This window comes from Mus musculus, chromosome 17 (assembly GCF_000001635.26).
Source record: "Mus musculus strain C57BL/6J chromosome 17, GRCm38.p6 C57BL/6J".
NCBI lineage: Eukaryota > Metazoa > Chordata > Mammalia > Rodentia > Muridae > Mus > Mus musculus.
Window position 1 is genome coordinate 30,560,672 of NC_000083.6, and position 22,508 is coordinate 30,583,179.

The window sequence follows — 22,508 nt, forward strand, 5'->3', positions numbered from 1 at the left end:
CAGCACACCTCCTCCAACAAGGCCACACTTCTAATTCTTCCCTGACAGCTCGCCAACTAGGAACTAACCATGCAGATATATGAGCCTATGGTGGCCAACCTCATTCAAACCACCACATTCGGCCTCTTTATTAAAGGAAAACTAGATTTCCACATGTAGAAGAATGAAACTAGATACATCTTTCATCTGCCACAAAAGTCAATTTAAAATATATCAAAAACCTTAATATAAGACCTGAAGCCGGTAGAGGACCACACAGTGAGAGGTGAGCTAAGATTTTTCCAAACGAGACTCCAGTAGCACGGCAATGGTCCCAGGTGACAAGTGAGGTAACCTTAAATTAAAAGCTTCTGCACAGCAAATGACATAATCATCAGAATGAAGAGAAAGCCTGAAGAATAAGAGAGAAAAAAAGCCTTTGCCAAATATATATCAGACAAAAGATTAATATTCAGGATGTAGAAAGAACTCCAAACTTTAAACACAAAAATCATCTGACCAACCAATAAATGGGCTAACAAACTAAACAAACAGGTCAGTCTTGTTTGTTTGTTTGTTTGTTTGTTTGTTTTTCGAGACAGGGTTTCTCTGTGTAGCCCTGGCTGTCCTGAAACTCACTCTGTAGACCAGGCTGGCCTCGAACTCAGAAATCCGCCTGCCTCTGCCTCCCAAGAGCTGGGATTAAAGGTGTGCACCACCACTGCCAGCTGACAGGTCAGTCTTAAGAGAAAAAATACTATCAATGAAGACTTTTTTTAAAGTGCTCCTCATCTTTAGTCATCAGGGAAGTTAATACCTTGAGCATCTACCTTACCCCAGTCATCAAGAAAACAAATAACAGAAATTACAGGTGAGAATCTGGAGTGGGAAGAAGGAAGCCATTCATCACTGCTGGTGTCAACTTGTAGAGCCACAATGAGAATCAGTACGGCAGCTTCTCAACCACTAAAGCTAAATAAAACAGCCATGCAACTCAAGATGTGCACTCAAAGGACTCAGTCTTCACACAGCAGAGACTTGCACAGCCATGAACCCAGCTGTGCAGTTCCCAGCACACAGAAACAGGGCCAGTCTACATGTCCTCCAACAGGTGAAAATGTGGTACATACACACAATACAATTGTATGCAGCCCTCAAGAATGAAATCATGACATTTGTAGGAAAATGGATGCAACTGGAAATCCTTATGTTAAACTAAATAAGCAAGACTCTTAAACACTGCATTTTTCTCTTATATGCATAATCTAAACGTAAAATTACATGTCATATATGTGTGTGCACTAACATTTATACGTCATACAACTGGAAATGGAGTAGAGGGAGGACAGGAAGAGTTCTTAAGGGAGGTGGGAAATGGCACAGGGGAAAGCACAACAGGAAGACAGAGGTGGGGTAACCTGGGAAAGTAGCAGCTAACTGGAGGAGGGAGGGGCACGCTGAGAGCAGTGGAGAGGGAAGCAAAGAGAATACCGATGCTGACATATATGAGACCCACCATAGAACCCTTTTATTTTTATTTTAAAGATTTCTTTATTATTATACATAAGTACACTGTAGGTGTCTTCAGACACCAAAAGAGGGTGTCAGATCTCATTATGGGTAGTTGTAAACCACCATGTAGTTGCTGGGATTTGAACTCAGGACCTTCGGGAGAACAGTCAGTGCTCTTAACCGCTGAGCCATCTCGCCAGCCCGATAGAACCCTTTCTTATCTTGAGTTTTCTTAAATAAACATCGAAGCATACTGCATGTAAATACATGGGCTATTTCTTTAAAGATAAATAAGGTCTTTTTTTTTTTTTTTACTTTAGTGATAGGGCTGGAACCTATGTCTTGAAATAATAAGTCGGGCAATGGTGGCGCACGCCTTTAATCCATGGCATTTGGGAGGCAGAGGCAGGCCAATTTCTGAGTCCAAGGCCAGCCTGATCTACAGATTGAGTTCAAAGACAGCCAGAGCTACACAGAGAAACCCTGTCTTGAAAAACCAAAAAACAAAAACAAAAAAACAAGAAAGAAAGAAAGAAAGAAAGAAAGAAAGAAAGAAAGAAAGAAAGAAAGATAGATAAGCAAGTGTTCTACCACTAAGCTATGTCTACAGCCCTGTGAAATTTAATTTTTGTCTCTTATCATCTCTTTTCTTTGTTTAGTTAGAAATGGGACATGAGATGCACTTGGATGTCAGAAGATCTCTTTAGGGGGCCAATTCTCTTCCACCATATGAGTATCAAGATTAAATTCAGGTTGTGAAGCTTGGCAGCAAGCGCCTCTACCTGCTGAGGCACATTGCCAGCCACACTCTCCCCTGACAGAATGGATGCTCCACAGAACAGCTCTTGGTCTGTTTTGTTCACGTCTATGACTCCAAACACCAGAGATGAGCCTGGTATTAAAGAGGCACTTGATTTGTTTCTGTTGAATGACTTGATGAGCCAGTGATAACACAGGCTATTTACAAGAAATAGAGACTGTAGGATGGGGTAAGAATTATACACTTAATCTCAACTTGTATACCCTTTGGATCTTGACCAAAATTCTCATAGTACCTGCTGTAAAAGTGATTTTAAAATAGTTCATGAGAGCTGGGAGGTGGTGATGCACGCCTTTAATCCCAGCACTCAGCGAACAGAGGCAGGCGGATCTCTGAGTTCGAGGCCAGCCTGGTCTGCAGAGGGAATTCCAGGACAGTTAGAGCTACACAGAAAAACCCTGTCTCAAAACAAATAATAATAATAATAATAATAATAATAATAATAATAATAATAATAATGGTGCAGGTGAGATATTGCCAAGGGATTTATTTCTCCACCACACTGCCTTTCACCTCATGTCAGCGAGGTACAAAAGACTGCAGCATCAGTCTCACTGGGCTTCAGGAATGCAGTTCACACTGTTGGTACCAGGCTCAGAACATAAGTATTTCCATGGGAAACAGTTTGCTACCACCTACTAAGAATCAAGATTCAAATACCACGTGCCTCAGCAAGTTCTAATGTACACACCCTACAATAAAGTGTTTGTGGGACATATGCAAGATCACTTGTTATCTACCAGCAAAGACAAAGAACCACGTGGAAAGGTCAGAGGACTGTGACAATTCTTTATATACAGAGATTTGTGGAACCATGTTAATGATTTGCACAGGCCAAAAAAAAAAAAAAAAAAAAAAAAAAAAGACTAAGATGAGCAAAGGTGTAAAGAGTGGAGCCCAACATGAAGTGCAACCAAAATACCAAACTGCCTTTCAAATGGACAGCACAGCCACACGGAAGGAAGGGGTGAGAGGAGAGTTAATCCCAGAACCTTTGAACACGGTGCCTGGACCACAACCCTCAAGCTAACGCTGACAAAGAATGCTGCCCTCTAGTAGATGAGCTTCTTTTCACAGAGGTACAAGTCAGCAATCTCAAACCTACTTCCCTCAGTACATTTAGCAGTGGGCAAATGGGTGAGACACTGTCAATGATGGAACAGGGGACCAACACTTTGGAAAAGGAGGAAGGAGTCACATCTATGAAGAACAAATTGCTACAATAAACCCAGTAGTATAGGGTTGGACCCAAAGGTATACAGTACCCCTCCCTCCCTCTGTGTCTGTCTGTCTCTCTCTCTCTCTCTCTCTCTCTCTCTCTCTCTCACACACACACACACACACACACACACGAGCACACACGCACACACACACAGCAACCTAGTAGCTATTTGTTAAGAGAGCCTAAAAACAATGCCATCCGGTAGTTATGGCCATACCTAACACCTTGATATTGTTTCTGGATGTGCTAGGGTCCTTTTGAGAAAATTTTGATTCCAAGGCAAGAGTAAGGAAAATATGAGACAGACCTGGCCTATCTTGAACCAGAAAATAAAGAGGACATCCGAGAATCATGGGAACAAGCCAGAAAGGCACAGCACTAACTTAAAAAGATTCCCATCAGCCAAATCTGGGGTAATTTTAAATGATGACTCATTTTTTAAAAATCTACAAATCCAGCCACAGACGCACAGAGTAGGAACTCACAAATTAGATAATGGGTAAAACAAAATTATAAAAAGAACGTGACACAGTAAACCCTAATTTGGCAACAACCTCATCAACAACTGACCCAGGAAAGGCTATGAAGGATGCTAAGTGAGCAGGTATAAGTTTGACCAGTGCTGGGCAGTGGTGGCTCACGCCTTTAATCCCAGCACTTGGGAGGCAGAGTCAGGTGGATTTCTGAGTTTGAGGCCAGCCTGGTCTACAGAGTAAGTTCCAGGACAGCCAGAGCTGCACAGAAGAAAACAAAATCAAAAACAAAAACAAAAAAAAAAACAAAAAACAAAAAAAAACCCTGTCTCAAAAAACAAAACAAAACAAAGTTTGAGCAGCAACAGGCACAGTCTCAACGCCTCTCGGCAGAATACACTGGTTCCGTGGGAGAACAGCACAGCTTCACTGCAGAGAGCCAGCAGGCCCATCGGAGCTGAGGGACGGAAGTCAGCATGCCCAAGAGGACAAAGAACAGGTCACAGGGAAACATGAAGAAAGAACACTGTGGTGCTCCTGCCAACAGCTCTAACAGACAAACCTAGAAGACACTGCTCCAGGGCAAACTATATTTATTTACACGTGGAAAAATGCCACCGTGAGCCCCTGTTTTGCACAATTAAAATATGCTAATTCAAAACAATAAGAACCCTGGAGGTGCTATGAAGGCATGGACTGAGAAACTGGCCCAGACTAACAGTCCAAAAGAAATCAACTGAGTATGTTTTGCTTTTTTAAGTGGTATCCATGGATGAGCCAAGTAGATTTCTGAAGACATACAGGTAAGGCAAGTCTGCAGAGAGGCAAAGGGAGCACTTTTTTTTTTTTCAGGAAACTTATAAGGTCAAGGTCACCGACATTACCTAGAATGTTCTAGTTTACTTCTTCATTGCTGTGATAAAACTCTGACCAAAAGCAACATAGTAGAGGGGAGGATTTACTTCATCTTACACTTAACAGTCCATCATCAAGGAAGCCATGACAGGAAGAAATGGCACTGCCCATGGTGGGCTGGATCCTCATGCAAGAATTAGCCCAAGAGACATGCCCACAAGTCAATCCAATTGAGGCAGTTGTTCTAGCGAGGTCTACACTTCCCACATGTGTCAGGTTGACAGCAAAGCTAACTGGAGCAAAACATATGGCTGTATTAAAGATTAAAAGTTTTAAGTGTACCAGGCCCACGGTGGTGGTGCATGCCTTTAATCACAGCAGTTAGGAGGCAGAGGCGGGCAGAGTGAATTTACAGAAACATAGCTATATACATTTGACATTTCCCTGGGCAACAAGACCCTGTCATTCTTGCTTCTTGTCCTTCCATGAAAAGAATGCCTAATTGAAAGTGTTCTAGACGCATTAGCCCTAACACTAATGTGACAGATAGAAAACTTCAAGGAATCCACAAACCTTCCAGTTACAGAAATTCATTTAATAATTTTGTAATGCTTCAGTAGTCATTTCTCTCATACTGTGAACACACCAGTCAGAAAAATGACTGCATGTGTCTAACAGAGACAATTTCAGCTGATGAAATGGCTTCCTCTGGAGAAATGTCCTATGATTGAATAAAATTTGTCCACTTTATAAAGCTACCAAAAACTCTTTAATTCCTCCTTCCAAACTAGGTGGAACCTAACTGCCATCTTAAGCAGGGGCTAGACTCAGTGGTTCAGTTGTAACTGAAAGAAAACAGAGGTTACACTGATATTCAAACAGGGCGAGCAGACGTGTGGCTCCTTCCTCAGTCTTTCATCAGTGGCTCTGGATGAAGCCAAGAGACCCTAACAGAGCCTCAAGCAACCCTCCATGCGTGTAAGGCCTCATCCCAACAGTCATCTCCCAGCCTATCTGAGCCTTTGGACAAAGGCCACAGCACTTCAAAAGTCAAACTGAAACTCATCAGGCTCTCTGTGCTACAATACCCAGCTAGGCTATTTTTGAGTTCCTGACCCACAGTAACTGAGAAAAAAAGTGTGCTGTTTGAAACAACTTAATTTGCTTTATTAGACATCATTAGATACTGGTATGGTATTTAGTAACTAGTGCATTTGCGAAATATAATTTCTGTACAAATATTTATTGTGACGTTAGATGACTTTTACAAAAATAATTACAGTCTGCATTTCCAGGAATGTAGAAAATAGGATGAAGGAGAGTGACTCAGTCAAAATGCCAGGAATGAACCAAATCAAAATAACTGAATTATACCATAATTAGAATGAATTTGTTTGGTGAAAAGACTTAAAAATAAACATTCAATGGAAGGAATAAAGGATGGAGACAGCAGGAAGATTAGCTACTTAATCCCAAGTACTTCATTGCTTTGGACAAGACTTCATGGATGTCTTGGTCACTGTTCTCTTGCTGTGAAGAGACAACTTATAAAAGAAAGAGTTTCCTGGGGTGACAGTCTCAGAAGGTGAGTCCACAACCATTCAGGCAGGGGGCATAGTAGAAGGCAGGCAGGTACTAGAGCAGCAGTGAATCTCACGTCCACATGCAGGACACAGACAGAGTACTAGATGGTAATGGTGTGGACTTAGAAGCCCCAGTGGCACACTTCCTTCAACAAAGACACACTCCCTTACAGTTCCACCAACTGAGGACCAAGCCTTTAAACTATGAGCCTAAGGGGACCATCCACATTCAAACAACCACAAAGAAAATGTTTTAAGTTCTGAATTTACTTGCTATTGATGAGCTTGAAAATGCTATTGATGAGCTCAAAATGCTATCGATGAGCTTGAAAAATTATAGTTCTTTCTCAAGAACATGTATCTGAATATAAAGAAAACCAAATGCTTATGTAAAATATATTACTCAAATACTAGCACTTGCGAGGCAGCGTTGGCACATGCCTTTAATCCCAGCACTTGGAAGGCAGGGGCAGGTGGATTTCTGAGTTTGAGGCCAGCCTGGTCTACAGAGTAGTTCCAGGACAGCCAGGGCTACACAGAGAAACCCTGTCTCAAAAAAAAAAAAAAAAAAACCAAACAAACAAAAGCAACAACAACAACAAAACTAGCACTTGCTCATAGGATAGTCAGCATGTGACCTTTGACTGTCAGTCTCCTTTCCTCTCTAACCTTAAATATATTATCAAATTATCTTCAAGTATTTAAGTGTTTTCTAAGATTCTGACCTGTTCTAGCAATTTTTGCATAATCTGCAGAAGTACCTGTATGTGTAGATGCATTCATATGCTCGCATGTGCGTGTGACCATCAGGGTCATTCCCATGCTAGGACCCCATGTTGAAACCAGGAGTTGAAATTAACTAGAAAAAGAGTTGGAATTAAGAGTCCCAGCCTAGGGCTGAAGTGCAATGCCATCCCTCACTGGCTACAGACTACAGACAAATTGCTCCCCATCCTGGAACTCACTTGGCTCATTAGTACAAATGGGATAGTTGTCAGGTTTTCAAGATCATTAGAGTTAAAGAACACACAGAAAGAGCCTCACACAACACTGCCACTCACTACATGGCTCCTCATTGTTAATGACCCTTATACTAGTCAGCTTTCTATCACTGACAAACGCCTGAGAAGTTGAAAGGAGGAAAGATTGGTTTGAGCTCACAGAAGTCTCCATCCACCAGCGGCTGGCCAGCTGCTTTTCTAACCTGGGCTGAAGTAGTGCATCACTGCAGAAGGCAGTGGCTAGGAAGCAGAGAGGCTAACCGGATCGGAACGGGATCCCAAATATCTCCTAAAATGTCCCAATGGCCTAATTCCTTCTAGGAGGTCCAACTCCTAAAAGTGCTTCCATCTTCCAGGAATACCATTATCATTAACAGGACATTTAAGGGTACAACTCTAACTAGCCCTGTCCTTACATGGGTGCTACATCTTGGATTTGAAATATCCTCCCAAGGTCCATGCATTAAGGCTTGGTGCCTGGTCTGTGATTAGCAGGAGATAGAAGTGCTACCTTCAGGAGGTGGAGCCTAGTGGGAGGTTTATGTCATTGGGACCATGCCCTCAAAGGTGACTGTGGGACCTTTGGACTCTATAGCCATGCTGTGCTTCTCCAACACAAATATACATCACAGGCCTAAAAGTAATATGTTTGCCAATCATGGACATAAAGCTCCAAAACTATAAGCCAAAATAACCCTTTTCTCTTACTAAGTTTGATTGTCTCAAATACACTAAAGGAAAGCTGACTAACATACTAAGTAGACCTCCCAAATCATGAACTACAAGGACAGAGACCACTGGAATATTTCTGTGTCTCATATTCAGATGCAAAAGGTAGCCCAGGTTAATATGACCAGATTTATAGCTCTTTTTTTAAATTTTGACAGGGTCTCACATATCCCAAGTTGATTTCACATTCACTATGTAGCTGAAAATGACCATGAACTTCTGAGCCTCCTACCTTCACCTTTCAAGTGCTAGGACTACAGGTGTGGGCAGTCTGTGTGGCCATCATGCCCAGTTTATTTAGTATCTGAGATCAAACTCAGGGTTTGATCTCTAGGCAAGCATTAGACCCTACTATCAACAGATTCGATCTGACATGTCCTGCAAAGGCCTCTCTCTACCAACTAAGCTACAACTCCAGTCCCAGACTTGTTATAATTCTGAAAGATTACAAAGGCTTATGAATTGAAATCAAAACTGCACACTTACCCACTCAACAAGCACAATTACCTAGCCTGCAATCAATATTTATACAGCTTTAACATATTCCTGTGCAGTCTATTTTCTCTTTCTAATTGCACTCTCTCCTCCAACAAATTACAAATTGGATTGCAAAGAAAAAAAGCTAAACATGTCTGTACTCTTCAATGGCCCTTGCATGCAAAAAGCTGATAAATTTAACTTCAAGTTCTCAATATACTCTTCTTATCAGTATAATCTGAACATTTTAAACATCAGGCATCCTCCCCCATCCTGACAACATACATGTGCATACATTCATCCTGCCAATTTATAACCAGTCTTAGGTGCCCAGAACAAAGCTCAATGAACAATAATCCTGCCTAACACTTCTAATATCTTTTTTTTTTCTTTAAGACAGGGTCTCTCTGTAGCCCTGGCTGTTCTGGAACTATCTCTGTAGACCAGGCTGGCCTTAAACTCAGAGGTCTACCTGCCTCTGCCTCCCAACTGCTGGGATTAGAGTTCACCACTATTGCCCAGCAAACATTTAATATCTTGACAAAGAAAAGAAACAACTCCTTCCAACTTCCTACTAGAAAAAAAAAATACTAATATCTATGTTATATGTTAGAAGTCCTCGGTAGAGGTGACACAGAGGACCTAATGTCTATCCTCAAACAGCCCTGAGCCCTGAGTCCATTACATCTAGGGCTTCTATGGTTAAACTTACTGTTTCTATCCTGTGGCCTTGCGCACTTTACCAAACTTTCTGTAAACTCTCTAGAAACAAGGAGCATATTATGTGCTTCCTAGAGCATGAATCCACACTGGAATCCTGACACACACTATTCACACTGACTCTGTGTCTTTTCTGTTGCTCTGGTATTATACTGACTAAAACCAGCTTGGGGAGGAAAGGGTTATTTCGGTTTACAGCTCATAGGCCATCTCTGAGGGAAGTCAGGGCAGGAGCTCAAGCAGCCACTGAAGCAGAGGCCATGAGGGAACCTCATACTACTGGCTTACTCCATAGCTTCTCTCAGTTTCTCATACTACCCAGAAGCCCCGCCCATGACGGCAACAAGCACAGTAGGCTGGGCCCTCTACGTGAATCATTAATCAAAGCAATGTCCCACAGACACGGCCACGGGCCAACCCGACGAAGACAATTCCTCAATTACTTCCCAAGTGACTCCAGTTTGTGTCAAGTTCACACAAACACACACAAACAACCACCACAGCAGATTTTACAACCCAAATTGTCATTTTTTTTTCTAAAATTAAAAAAAAAGGAATGAGGTATGTAACAGAAAGCCAAATGCAAAAAAAAAAAAAAAAATCTGCAGTTATTTTATGTGTGTGAGATTAGAAATATCCTCATCTCAATGTAGGAGCACAGATGAAATCAGTGTGAAGGCCATGCACTCTCCCACAGTGATCAGCAGCTTAAAATACTCATCCACTCACTGTCACATACCCAGCTTTCAGTAGACTCTGGAGAAGACAACACTAGATGCAAGTCTACGGAACTAAGCAGGTGATGAACCTACAGTCTGAAAACTGATCCATTCTTGACTCTCTCTGGACCCCTCCAAACACTTCACATCGCCGTTCCCGCCCATGCTCACTCCTCCTCTACACACACAGCCTTCCTCAGTTGTTTTCAATGTTGGTCCCAGCATAGGCTCACATGGACACTTGTTCAAACTGCAAAACATGAAGCCCCATCTACATGTACTTGATGGGAAACTTACAGGGCAAGAGCCTGGCTTTCTGTGTTTTACCAAGGCCTCCATGCTCTGCAGCTGCTTGCTCAAGTGTGGAAACTGTTCTCCAGCTGGAAGGGACTGGAGACCTAATCCTCAGCGTGACTATGCTGAGATGGAGTGTTAGTGACGTCATAAAAACAGGAGGCCTCTGCTGCTACTGCAGGGCTGGGGCTCCCACACAAGGAGAAAGGGATAGACAGACACCACCCCTTACCACAGGCCAACATCTGACCTTGGACATCTCAACTTCTAGAACTCGGAGGAAACAAATTTCTGTTGTTTATAAACTCTTTAGTTTCTAGTATTTTTTCAGGGAAACAGAAAGCAGATTGAGAGCCGGTCTGAGTCAAACGATGATTCACTCACCTGCTTTCCCAAGTCCCACTTTGTCCTAACTCCCAGCCTCTGATTTTATATAGTCAGACCATCTACTTCTATGTATGTCTATTGCTATTACTGTTCAACGTTTGTGTGCCAGGCACATTCTGCTATCACCAAGTACACAGTGCGTTAACTCCATCTTCACAAGAGTGCTTTAATTCCAACAAAAAGCCAAGGATAAAAGACACTAATTTGAGACAAGGGCACTTGGCCAATAAATGGCACAGCAGTACCACAAGGACTTGTATCCTCTTACCTCCAAGGGTCCTGCAGTTAGTGATTTACACTAGATTGTTCCTGGTCTTCTCGCCAAATCTATAGAATTCCGACCTACTTACCTAGAAATCTGTCTACTGAAACTCCGCATATACTCCATAAGACTGCCAGCACTCAGCCTCTGTGCACTGTAGCCCACCCTCCTCTATTTTCTAATCAATGGCATCATAATCACTCACCTACTCACAGTAGGTCATCATCTTTAACGTATCCCCCTTCCCTCTACATACTTACAGTTGTCAACTTTTAGCAACTACAATGTTTCTGACCTCTATCCATCCTACTTTCCTCTCTGAGACACCAGCAAGTCCCTGTCTCCCTGGTTGCTTCCTGATGATGTGCTCAGCCTACTTTCCTTGGTTTTCCATTGCCAAGTAAATGAACAGTGGACCTAGACATTTTAGAATACAGTGGGCAAGATGTGGTGGCACCCCCTTTAATCCCAGTGCTCTACGCAGAGGCAGTCAGTTCAAGGCCAGTCTGGTCTACATAATGAGTCCCAGGACAACTAGGGCTATAGAGACCCTGTCTAAAAATAAAATAAATAAATAGAAGAATAGAATGGAAGACCCCCTAGATCTGGTCATAATTTGGCTCTCTAATATATCTATCCCATCTCTACTGCCACACATTAAGCTGGTAAGAAACAACTCAGGACATTTCCAAAAGAACCATTCAATTTTAATGTTCAGCAAAGACTGTCTACCTAGAAAGTTGCCTTGCTCTTTACATACAACAGAAACCTACTTAATCTGTGGGAATAAGGTCTATCCTCTTCTCTTCTAATCATTTGCCATCAATGTTTTTCAAGTGTGATCAATTCCTCTAGTAATTTATTAATTCTTAAAGTAATTAACTTATCAAAACATATGACAGCTGGTGGTTTCCCACCTCTGATCGACACTTACATGTCAAAAGTATTACAGCACCCACTCATCTATGTCCTCCTGATGGAATGAGTATCTTGTCACAGCTAACACCTCATAAATATTTGCTGAGATGTTAAATAATATAGCACTTGCCAAGTAACTCTACACATCTCAGCAATTCAACCTCTGGCTTGCAAACCATTCCACAGAATTTTGTCTTTTGGGGTGGGGGTAGAGACAAGGGTGAGACAGAATCTCACATGGTCCTGGCTAGCTTCAATTTACTGCTGCAGAAGATGATGCTGAGTCTCTGAGCGCCTCGCTTTTTTTCCCTTCCAAGAGCTGAGATTACAAGAATGTGTCACTACAAAGAGCTCAAGAATTTTCTAATAACGAAGAACATTATAGATGAGTTAATATTCTCCAGCAGAGTCTAATTACTGTCAGATCCTTTTGTCAGTGTCTATTAGTACCTTTCTTCAGATAGACTCCCTTTCTAGCTAACATATTTGTACCTTTGTCACAGGGTCGGAAGTTATTGTTTGGCAGGGCATTGTGAGAGATAATCATGATGGAAACTGTATCATGAATATCACTGAATATCATCAGATGACGATTAGGTAGATTTTAGTGGCTGAAGGCATGCAATACTGACAGCCCAGGATAACTGCACAGGAATGAAACATTTATTCCAATTACTAAATGAAATCAAAGGATACAGAAATTTTATCCTAGCTCAGCCAGATATCCTTTAAGTAAAAATAACATTTATTTTTAGGCAGGGCTTGATAGCTAGCACCTGTAATTCCAGTACTCAAGAAGCAGAGTAAGGAGAATACTCTGCAAAATAAGTTCTAGGCCAGCCAAGGATATATGTAAAACCCTATCTCAAGAATCAAATAGATTGGCCGGGCGTGGTGGCGCACGCCTTTAGTCCCAGCACTCAGGAGGCATGGGCAGGTGGATTTCTGAGTTCGAGGCCAGCCTGGTCTACAAAGTGAGTTCCAGGACAGCCAGGGCTACACAGAGAAACCCTGTCTCAAAAAAAAAAAAAATCAAATAGATTAAAATAACCAATTTTTTTTAAAAAAAGAAGAGTCAGGCAGTGGTGGCACACGCCTTTAATCCCAGCACTTGGGAGGCAGAAACAGGCAGATTTCTGAGTTCCAGGACAGCCAGAAAAACCATGACATAGAGAAACCCTGTCAAAAAAAAAAAAAACAAAAACAAAACAAAAAGAAGAAGAAGCAGGAGAAGGAAGAAGAGGAGGGGGAGGAAGAGGAGAAACAGATGTTTTAAAAGAGTAACACTTGTAACTTATTCTTGTCTAAGATTTTATTTTGATCCCACCCTACAGACATACTCTGTTCCAGTTGATTTGCTGTTGCTGTGATAAAACCCTGATCAAAACCAGCTTAGGAGAGGGGTTATTTTGATTACAGGCCAACTGTCCATCATCAAGAAAAGCAAAGGCCGGAACCTGGAGGCAGGAGCCAGATGCCGTTTCCTGGCTTGCCTGTCTCCTACAACCCAGGACAGCCTGCCAAGGCCTAGCCAGATCTGCAGGGCAGTGGGTGGGACCTCCTGTATCAATTATCAATTAAGAAAATGCCCTCACACCACACACCCATCCTGTGCAGGCCAACCTGACGGAAGCACTTCCTCAGCAGACGGACGGTCCTTTTCCCCAGTGATTCTAGTTTTTGTCAAGTTGACAAAAAACTAACCAGGACGGAGTCTACACTAAAATTAATGGGATGTCTGTAACACTTTTACAGCCACCCTGTAAAGCCTCTCTCCCCACTATTTCTGTACAAGGAACCTTTCTCTGCTCCAGTCACACAAGCCTCCTCAAAATATCCTTCCGCCATCCAATGACCAAATTAGCACTAACTTTTCACCACAGGATTTATCTCTTTCCTAATTCCAATTTTACTCTCTGTTTAAAGGCCAGCCCTGTATCTGACCTCCTCCTGTGTAAACTTCTCCTATACTATAGCCCCACCTAATCCTACTACCTCACTTCCTTCTGGGATTCTTTGACATATACATGATTTCTTTTTCTGACTAGACAGCTCATTCTTAAAAGAAAACAGGCTGGTCAGGGACCTCACTTGTGACCCCATAACCCTCTCACTAAGAGGCACAACTCGGGAAAGAGGGAGGCAGTTGCATTAACTATGTGAAGGATAAAACTAAATGTTCCCCTTGTACTGTCCACGGGGTATGAGGCCGCATCAACCGCATAGCTATCTACCCGGGAGCGGGCAGTTTTCTAGGAGGCACAAGCAAAAGGGGAAATAAGTAACTCACTCACAAAAGCTCGTAATAGAACAGTGGCTCCTGAGTGGTTTTTCAAAGCAAGCTTTACTGATTCCAAGACGTGAGAACTTCAGAGACCATACCTTACAGAGACTCCGTTATAAAACTGAATCTCCTGATTTTAGACTCTGGGTGGAAACTCTAAAGTTATGTCCCTCAGTTTTTAGGCATGATCAAATGTCAGTGCTCCCTATCTTGTCACTCTCACTTGGCACTGCCTTTAACTCATAACGGGAAAGATTATTTCTTCCATTTGTCTCCATTATTCCTCCTTAAAAAACCACCACATACAACGGACCCAACAGAATCCTGTATACTGGCTGATGGCCAGTTGCATCATTTAACTCCAGTCTCACCATGCCAGCCCACGCGTGAAACACAATCTACATTTCCACCAGATAAATAACAGCCCGCACTGCTTCTGGGAAGAACACACACAAAAGGCAGGGCTGCTCTACCTGCAAGACCCTTGAAATGGCCAAAGCACAGCACGGTTCTGGGAAATAGATACAAGGGCAGATTTGAGTCTATGAGGAAGTAACAATACTGGATGGATATGGTCCCTTGGCTTCAAAAATGTGGATCAACACAGGATATAATAATAATAATAATAATAATGTTCAGAGAAGCACGTGGGCATGCACGTGAGGCTGGAAGGTCCAGGCAACAGGTTAGTCAACCAGCATCTTCACTGACAAGTCGCCTTCCCCGGGTCGTGGGTGTGCCCGACGCTCACGCAGGCACAGATTCTAACGATCTCTCTAACAACCCGCTCCTACTCCCAGACCCGCCAGGGTAGAGCTGACGGATCTCTTCGCGGTTTACCCCAAAACTTTGCGAACCCCGAGGGTCCCCATTTCCGCGTTTGTCAGGTTTGCACAGTCGGCGTCTCAGTGTGGACGCGCGGCTGCTGAGGAACGCGGGCTTCTCCCGCTTCAAATTCCTAAAAGGAAACCGGCAGCGTCGCACTGGAGTCCAGTCACTTGTCCCTCGGCACCCCTCTCTCCAGCGCCCCCCTCTCACCCCCCCCCACCCCCACCCCAGAGCGCCAGGCCCGGGAACTGACCCTCCTCAGCCCCCGTCCCCGCCCCCGGAACCAGCGGCCGAGGGGCGTGGAGCGGCGCGCGCGGGTCCGGCGGGGAGGGGGAGCGCGTCCCCGCGCCCCGGGCCCGCGCAGCAGGTGCGGCCAGGCCCCAACTCTCACGAGCGGTCCGGGCGACTCACCCCGACGATGTCCCTCAGCGACCTAGAAGCCGCCACACACGTCTCTTCCGCCAGCAGCGACCCCGCCTCGTGGCCACCGCCCCCTCGACCGCCGCCGTCGCCGCCTTCCTCGCCGCCGCCGTCGCGGCGCGCGCCCGCTTTCACGCACACCGCCGTGGCCGCGCACGCGCTCTGCGCGCTGGCGTCACTTAGCAACGGCTCAACCGTGGGCCAGTAGAACCCAGGACGCCAGGGCCCCAGGTCGCCTCAGGCGGGGGTCTTGCGGCGTGTTTCCCCAGGTCGGAGCCACTGCCCCTCCAGTACTGGGCCCTGAGGGTGTGGCCGCCCTGCCGACACCTGGCTCAGGGTGAGGCACGTCATCACACGTCACTGAATAGCGTCATCGGTCGCGTCACTGCGTAAGGGGACGAGCCGGAGCGCCGGTTGGAGAAAGCCTCGTCTTTCTGCACTTAGTCGCTTGCCTGATGGACAGTCAGCTACGTGCGAGAAGTTGGACGAGGAGAATGGGCCAAGAGAGGCATTACCAGCATGAAGGTGCTACGAGGCCAGGCCTGAAATACCACGACTCAGTTTCCTCCTTCTGTCAGTGGGAAGACGGATACCCGACTTGCCTGCGCTAGAAAGGTGTCAACTTAGGACGAAATAATGCATGCGAGGCTGCGGGCGAACTGATCTCATTCGAACTCCTTATTTCAAGACCCTGACAGAAAGCCCGGACATAAGTCCTCGACACTCCAGGACTACCAAGTGTAACGTATAAAGCCCATTAGACTCCATCTTTCACATAAGAAGCAGGCACTGTGAACTTTGAAGCCGTAGAAATTGGGTTGTAGGTCTTTCCTGGCCGAAACTGGAGAGTCGTCACTCTTGAAAGTTACTTACCTGGGTGTGTGGGTTTGAAGATGGAAGACTTAATTCCAAGCAAAGACGACTTAAATGGGCAGTGAAAATGAACAGACACAGCAAGGGTTAGGGCTGGGCCAGTGAAGGATCAGAGCCACAACCTAGACTCTGGCGGTGGGGATGGAAACGCGGAGGCCAGCTCTGAGCGGGGGAATGAATAGGTAGGCCAGGTTTCTAGCGTGGTTGCTGAGACAGGTGGGAGTAACATTTAGCAAGACGGAAAGAAAGCTGCCTTTGTGTGTCAGTTACTAAATGGTAGTGACATTCCTTACGGATGACATGGTAGAACGATGGAATGTGGATACGTTGGTTGGGGAAACATTCTCCGCTCTCATCTTCCATGTGGAACGATATCCATCAATTTAATACATCTACTTTCCGATACACGTGTCCCCAATTTATTTGTCCTTGGAGAATTGACTTCGGGATTGGTACATTTAAAAAAACAAAGGGAGCCGGGCGGTGGTGGCGCATGCCTTTAATCCCAGCACTCTGGAGGCAGAGGCAGGTGGATTTCTGAGTTTGAGGCCAGCCTGGTCTACAGAGTGAGTTCCAGGACAGCCAGAGCTATACAGAGAAACCCTGTCTCAGAAAAACCAAAAAAATAAAAAGGGGGGGGGGGCAAACTGAAGTGGGAGATCTTTGAAGAAACAGAGCAAACCCTAGAGTTTAACATTAGGAAACTGCCCACAGGTGATACCCAATTCCAGCTTTGTTGTGTTTTATAGAATAATGTTTCCCACCAAGACCCATGCCCCCATCACCATAATCTGCTGATCTGTTCTGGAAAGTGACAGAAGGAAGTTGCAGACCTGGTTCAGTAAAAGTTATGAAGAGATTGCTCTGATGCTGCCCCGCTGGGCTAGGGACAAGAGCAACAGAGTCAGAAAAAAAGCTTATGAGAGAAGCAGGGGAGACTGCTTTGAAGCTACTGCCAGTCAGCCTTAAAAACGGAACAAAGGACTACAGGCAGCCTATAGAAGCTAGAAAGGGCAAGCGACTGGGTTCTTGAATCTAGGGCTTGATCTCTAGAAGTGTAACAAGAATTGGTATAAGCCACACAGTTTCTACTAACTTGTCACAACAGCTGTAAGAAACTAGTACAGCTGAGAATAAAGACAACAGCTTCCCCGTGTATTCCTGGCTTCCCGGTTTATCTAGGAAAAGAGAGGACCATTGATCAAGCTGCCTCACAGACTGAGCACTGTGACTACGGTCTGATGGAGGGGTCCTCCAGGTTTAGAGGAAAATATCAAATTACCCAGGTCCGTGACTGATGAGAGAAGCTGAGGTTTGAAGGACATTAAGCCTAGGCATGGATGAGATCAATCAAAGAAGAAAAAACCAAAAACCTAACCTCCACTTCTAGGTTAGATTCAGCTGCTGATAACAGCAACCATTAACAAATCCAACTAATTTCACCAAACACTTGAGAACTAATATAAAATGTGCCGAGCTCTGTCCAGACAATTATGACTATCACTCAGTATAAGGGTAAAACAGCTAATAGACCAAGGTTTAGAGCCAGGACAGGCAGTACCTTCCTAGGAACTTAGAAGTACTGAATTGATGTAAATGCTCTTTCTCCATACTGTTAATATACTATCCATGCATTACATCATTTACTCAGTAATGCTGATTACCACATGCCAGGTACACGGTTCCTATACCTGTGCTGCCTGTGTTTCAATATGGTGTAGGCATTACTAGCTCATATAGGTCTTGTAATGGCCTTTCAGGTACATATTACATTATAAGTACTAATTATAATGCATATAAATAAAAAAGCTACATCACAGAAAGCTTACATAATTACTCAAGATCACAAAATTAGTAAGAGAGCCAAGTTCCCAATACTACAATCCTGGAACTGTACCCATTCATACCATGTACTCCCGGATCACTGGGAGGGGTGCTAGAAAACATGGCTTACAGAACACAGCAATGTTTGTGTTACAGGGCTTCTGTGTATGATCCCACTCCACTCTTTACATGAACACCAGAGAATTCTTTCCGAATTGGAAGTTACAAGTCTGTTAACCACCCATGATAACCACTGTGTCTGTGATGTGAGTTATATAACTGAATTGTATAACCATGCTTCCTTCCCTCTTCATGTCCCCACCCTAAAGCCCTGAAGAAATGTTTTCACTTGGCGTTTGGAACTGAGTGGATTGGTGTGCATGTCTCTCTGCATTGGTCTGCTAGTCTCCCATCAACATCTTAACAAAAAACATCTAAGACAACCATGTTTGTTCCAGCTCATGGTACTAGAGGTTTCAGTGTGGTAACGGCTGGCTCCTTTGTTTTAGGCCTGTGAAGTGACAGAGTGCACGTAGGAGCAAAATCACTTACCTCATGACCAGGAAGCCAAATGAAAACAAAAAAGGCAGGATCCTACAAGCCCCTTCAAGGACTCACTTTTTAATGACTTAAGGTGCACCCACTAGGCCTCACATCGTGAAGGCTCCACTACCTCCGAATGATGCTCCTCATTTTTAAAAAGAATGTCATGGGGCCAGCCATATGGCTCAGGAGATATAAGCACTTGCTCTTTAGCCTGATGAGCTGAGTTCTGTCCCAGGGAACCCACATGGTGTTGAGAACATGCATATAGCACACAAAAAATAGGGTTTCAGAAGTTGTCCTCTGGGGGGCTGGAGAGATGGCTCAGTGATTAAGAACACTGACTGGCCGGGCATGGTGGCGCACGCCTTAGATCCCAGCACTCGGGAGGCAGAGGCAGGCGGATCTCTGAGTTCCAGGCCAGCCTGGTCTACAGAGTGAGTTCCAGGACAGCCAGAGCTATACAGAGAAACCCTGTCTCGAAAAACTCAAAAACAAAACAAACAAACAAACACTGACTGCTCTTCCAGAGGTCCTGAGTTCAATTCAATTCCCAGCAACCACATGGTGGCTCACAACCATCTGCAATGGCATCTGATGTCCTCTTCTGGTGTGTCTGAAGACAGCTACAGTGTACTCCTATACATGAAATAATAAATCTTTAAAAAATTAAGTTTTCTTCTGACCTCCAAACATGAGCTGTGGCACAAACATGGACATATACACACAGAATTTTTTAAATATTTGTAACTTTTATTTCCCACAGATTCTGGGTAAGAACTGGTTCCAAGTTTGATGACTTGGGAAGTCCAGATAGACCAGAAAGCATTTCAAGTTAACATAAAAGAGCCAAGTTGTGGTCTTGTGTGTGTGTGTGTAAAATATATAACATGGGTTCTTTAGACACATACTCCTCATGCCTTAGAAAAAAGAAAGTCTGCTTTCCTATATGCTGATATTTTGTTATGATGGAGTTTAATATTTGTAGTTGGCCTTGTCAGTAAGAATACATGTAATTGCAAAACTACAAGTACATGTTTTTAAGTTTAATTGGCTTAAATCCAGTAACTAATACCAGGCTAGTCTCCTGTTTGTTTCGTTTGTGAGGCAGGGCCTCACTATGTAGCCCTGGCTGTCCTTGAACTCCCAGAGATCTGCCTGCCTTCTGGGTTCTGAGATTAAAGGAATTGTGCCATCATGCCCTGCCTAAGGCTCATTTCTTTACTGAGGGATATACTTTTCATGCAATACTTCTAGATAATCAGTCACTTTGCAAATAGCCATACATCCCATAAAAGCCTGTTCAGATTTCCTTATAGTCTGGAGTGAGCAAGGCAGCAGGAGCGATGGATCAGCTTTTGCAGAGGATCTGAGTTTGCTTCCCAATGCTCATGGAGCAACTCACTGCCTGAAACACTGGCTCTGGGGGATCCCACGCCCTCTTCTGCACACAGAACTTCTTTACACACATACCCACATGGAGACACACACACACACATACACACATACTAATGTGCTAATTTGTTCACTAATACTTTCTGGAAAAAAATGTAATCCAAATCTTTCATCATTCTCCAACAGAGCATTTCAGTGCTTAAATAGCTCAGGCAGATGGATAATGTTCTGTACCCCATTTAGCAGATTTCTGCCATGTGCTATAATAGAAGCACCCAGCATCATCAGGCTTAAAATCTATCATTCTCTAAGTATTGACAACTAATGTGAACTTTAAAGAAAAGGAAAAATAATGTGTACTTTTACAGACATTCTGCTCTGCTGGATCAAACTTGATGATCTTGAACACTTTTTCTTATCTTTGGAAAGCTGGTTTTATGAAAATTCCTAGATTGCCTGTGTGCCACCCTCCACAGCTACCACTATAGAGACAGGAATGGTCACATGGGGTGACTCACTTCACAAAAAGCTGCCAACCCCCACCAGTCTGCCAAAATATTACTGAATTCTGAACAGTGTGTACCTGTCTAGCCAGGCACACAATGCTAGCTGGTCCCACGGAAAACATGCTCGCCCATATTGCCCTGAGCCCACACTTGCCAACCTTCCCCCACCTACCTTCCACGAGTGTTGCACCAACGTGTCAAGCATCGTGCCTCCGCAGAAGGAACAGCTTCCCAGAAACCTATGAGTGTCTTTCCTGTATGACTTATGCTGCACTTGATGGCTTTGCATTCCCTACATGAAATCTTCCACAGGACAAATCTCTTCCAAAGCTAAGCATCATCGTGAAGTGACTTAAGTAGCTGGCGTTGTTTCGTGGATGAGGAAACTGTGTGGCCCAGTGGTTCCCTTTTCATCTTAGCTGCCCTGAAACTCTAAATCAGATCTGTGTGTCTGGCCAAGAATGGTGCTCTGTGGTAGAGGATTTGCTTTGGCTAATTAGAGACCCTGGGTTCAATCCCCAGGACCACACACACACAAAAAAAAAAAAAGATTAAAAAAAAAAAAAAAGACTAAGATTGAGTGCCCAGGGATGAAGTGGGAGCCTGTATATCTGCATTCTGGTTTCCTCCCTGGTCCAAATTGGGAGGAAAACATTTGGGTTTTGCTCGTTCAGATTCATGTATAAAAGTTTGTCTCTGTACTTGGAGCAGTCCACTCAAGTTGTATGGAGGAAAGCAATGGTGAATTTACTTAGGATGGCTATCTAATGCATACAGTGTAGCCCTGTGCCCTCATGGCTATCTAATGCACACACAATGTAGCCTATGCCCTCACTTCAGGCTGGGAAGGCCCTGTGTGTCTAATGACTTCTCCAGGGTCTAGTAAGAGCAAGAGGCCTGAGTTACCTGCAGAGAAGTTTCAATGGTAGCTTAGCTACAGGATGCCACTGTTTTTTGCCTTTCCTTCTGAAAGAGATGGAAAGTCTCAAGTTCCCCAAGCCACTCAGTTGCTCTCATCTCTCTCAATGCTCTCTTCCAGTAATCTTGAATTTCAGAGAATATTTATATACCATAGTCTTATAACTCCATTCTACCTCACAGATTAATAATCTGATTATGGGGCTGGAGAGATGGCTCAGCGGCTAAGATTACTGACTGCTCTTCCGAAGGTCATGGGTTCAAATCCCAGCAACCACATGGTGGCTTACAACCATCCTCAATGAGATCTGTCGCCCTCTTCTGGAGTGTCTGAAGACAACTACAGTGTACTTACAAATAATAAATCTTTTTAAAATATAATCTGATTATGTTCTGTAGTAAATGTTTCCACCTGTGTATTGTAACAAAAAAAAATAGATGAAAGATTTTTAAATCTTTTTTTTTGTGTTTTTTTGGTTTAGTTTGGTTTTTTGAGTCAGGGTTTCTCTGTGTAACCCTAGCTATCCTGGAACTCATTCTGTAGACCAGGTTGGCCTCAAACTCAGAAATCTGCCTGCCTCTTCTCTGCCTCCTGAGCACTGGGATCAAAGGTGTGACCACTGCTGCCTGGCTTCATTGTTGTCTTAACATATCTTTAATCTTTGGTAAGGCTGGTTGGACATGATGGCTATTCTTAGGCACTGTCCTCGGAGAGCAGTTATCTCACTGGTTTAATGGTTTAATCCTGAAATTATCATTAGGTTACTGAAGCAGCTTATAAATGAGAGGCAAAAATTGTAGCCTACCATAATTTTATGTATATAGCAAGAACCTTACAAAATCAGCGACTGGCTCAGCTTTCCTATTGCCACTTTTCATTTGCAGGTCACTTTGAGCTAGACATAGGAGGTGCGGGGATAAAGATGAGGGTTCCAGCTTCAGGGTCTGGAGTGTAAACATTCTCAG

The 22,508-nt window shown here is 43.9% G+C and overlaps 1 protein-coding gene across 8 annotated transcripts in view; it reads right to left on the reverse strand.

Annotated features, from left to right (window-relative positions):
* Btbd9 (BTB (POZ) domain containing 9) overlaps positions 1–21,950 on the reverse strand; it is a 367,098-nt gene extending 345,148 nt beyond the window's left edge. For 4 of the 8 annotated variants that reach the window (XM_006524094.4, XM_011246395.3, XM_006524095.4 and 1 more), the window contains exon 1: positions 15,475–21,950. The gene's annotated coding sequence lies outside the window, so the exon portion shown is untranslated. Of the gene's footprint in view, positions 1–11,121; positions 11,533–15,316 lie in introns of those variants that run through there. The other 4 variants (NM_172618.2, NM_027060.1, XM_030249695.1 and 1 more) reach the window with 3 other exon arrangements.
* Positions 21,951–22,508: the final 558 nt, after the last annotated feature.